The sequence below is a fragment of the Myxine glutinosa genome, chromosome 4, assembly GCF_964187855.1.
Source record: "Myxine glutinosa chromosome 4, kmMyxGlut1.1, whole genome shotgun sequence".
Taxonomy (NCBI): domain Eukaryota; kingdom Metazoa; phylum Chordata; class Myxini; order Myxiniformes; family Myxinidae; genus Myxine; species Myxine glutinosa.
The window spans coordinates 128,066,753-128,069,553 of record NC_136264.1 but is presented as its reverse complement, the minus strand read 5'-3'; positions in this window follow the sequence as shown (position 1 = coordinate 128,069,553).

Genomic DNA, 2,801 nt, shown 5'->3' with positions numbered 1-2,801 from the left:
AAATGCTGTGGGTTGAATGTTGAATGCAGTGTTGAACAGGTGGGTCTTTAGTGATGTTTTGAATGTGGTGAGTGAGGAGGAGTCTCTGATGGTGTGAGGTAGTGAGTTCCAGAGGGTGGGAGCAGCGATGGAGAAGGCCCTGTCCCCCCAGGATCTGAATTTGGTCCAGATGGGGGGGGGGGGGGGGGGGTCAGGAGGTTGGTAGGAGGTTGGTACCAGCAGAGCGGAGGTTGCTGAGGACCTCGACTCCCTCGACAAAAGTAGCCACCTTTTGCAGATATAACAGATATTTTAAGCAGATGAACACACTCGTGGCATTCTTTCTACAATGGAAATCAAATATTGTTCGGGAAGTTCTTCCCAACACTGTTGCAGAAGTTCCCACAAATGTGTTGCACTTGTCGGTTGCTTTGCTTTCACCCTTCTGTCCAGTTCATCCCAAACCAGCTCGATGGGGTTTAAGTCTGGAGACTGTGCTGGCCATTCCATGATTTGAAGCCTACCGTCTTGTTCTTTTCTTCGAAGGTAGTTTTGACATAGCCTGGAGGTGTGTTTAGGGTCATTATCTTGCTGTAGGATGAACCCTTGACCAACTAGGCATATACCAGAGGGTATTGTATGGTGCTGCAAAATGCTGTGGTAGCCCTTTTGGTTCAGGGTGCCAGTCACTCTGTGAAAGTCGCCGACTCTGGATCCAGAAAAAGAGCCCCAGACCATCACGCTTTGTCTCAGACCATGTTTTTCTCAGACCATCTCAGATCATTCTCAGACCACACATCTCAGACCGTGTCTCAGACCCCAGACCATCACCCCAGACCATGTTTGACAGTTGGTGTCACACACGGAGGAACCATCCTTTCGCCTACTCGACGGCGTACAAAAACCCTGCATGATGAACCAAAGATTTCAAATTTTGATTCATCGGTCCATAAGACCTTCTTCCAGTCTTCAGTAGTCCACTGGCGGTGCTTCATGGCCCAGGCAAGCCTCTTTTTCTTATTTTTCCATCTTAGCAATGGCTTTCTTACTGCCACTCGACCTGTAAAACCTGCAGCTCGAAGTCTTCTCTTCACAGTTGAAACTGAGACTTGCTTACTTCAACCAGTGTTAAGCTGTGCTTGAAGCTGCTGTCCTGTGAGCTGCCTGTCACGCAAGCTGTTGACTCTCAGAAACTTGTCTTCTGATTCTGTTGTGGCTTTGGGTCTGCCAGACCTCTTCCTGTCAGTTTCCTCCAGTTTCCAAGTGCATTTTGATGGTGTAGGAAACTGTACTCACTGACACCTTGGCTTTCTTTGCAATTTCTCTAAAGGAAAGACCTACACTTTTAAGGGTTATAATGGTCTGTCTGTCTTCCTTTGTTAATTGCCTTTTTCTCGCCATTATGATAGCAATATACTACTTCCTGCAGTGCAAAAATGGTCCAAATAATGCTTCAGTGGGTGTAATAACAGTCTGTTCCAATACTGCTTTTATACAGACAGGGGGTTTGTAATCAAGTAATCAGCAAAGGTTGGGACACCTGTAGGAATTATTTGCATAAACTTTCAAGGCTTAATTTACTTACATTGCTGCAGAACAGCTGTAAGTTGTTAACCCATTACTTGTTCCCTCAAGAAGGCTTCTTTTTTTTTTTACAATATAACTGTGCAATTTACATTATTTTCTCATTTTTGCTAACCTAAATTTTTTTTTGTAACCTCGAGCAGTTTACTGCTTACCTTTGTACCATTTCAGGTTATTCACTGGACTTGAATTGCTTAAATTTCAATAAAAACTGGAAAAATTGAGGTGTTATAAAACTATATATATATATATATATATATATATATATATATATATATATATATATATATATATATATATATATATATATATATATATATATATATATATATATATATATGCATATATATATATATGTATATATATATGTATATACATATATATATATATGTATATACATATATATATATATATATATATGTATATATATATATATATGTATATATATGTATGTATATATATATATATGTATATATATGTATATATATATATATGTATATATATATATATGTATGTGCATGGCTACAATACTGGATACACTAAGTGTTACATCTGAGTGGAAAAATAAAGTTTCAGGAAACAGTAAGTATGCTGTATTTTGTTGTTCTGTATATATTAGAGTATCCGAGTTTGAAACATCAGACCTGTTACATGCTTCGTTTTCACCAAAATTAAAACGAGAGTGCACTTCACATGCTGGATTCGTGCATAACGCAACACCGGAGGATACGGACACAAAAATAAGTTCTGACGTCATCCATAAACGAGTGGCCTTCTGCCAGGAAGTGACTGCTTTGATATCACAACAAACGGGACCTGGGTTACACATAATCAAGTTTCGAGCGATGCAGGTTTCTTTTCACTTTTGCTGTGATGTGATTCGTGCATAATGGGGCGGACACGAAAAAAAATACAAGATTATCACGAAAAAAATTAACTTTCTGATTGATTGATTGAATAAGCATCAAGGGCATTCTTCTTTCGGTATTTCTTAACTTACACAACTAGTTCATTTCACGAGTCCTTCGTGATTTGAAAATGAAACTGACATCACAATTATTGTGAATTTGGTGGACACCAAGCGTTATGCACGAATCACTTATTTTGCCACGCATTGCACATTTCAAGGAATTTTCGAAAATGTAAAAAACAACACCAGGAGACATACTAGATAGACATCAAACAATCTATTTAATTACAATTTTAATTATCAATGCATATTTTTTATTTAAAGACGA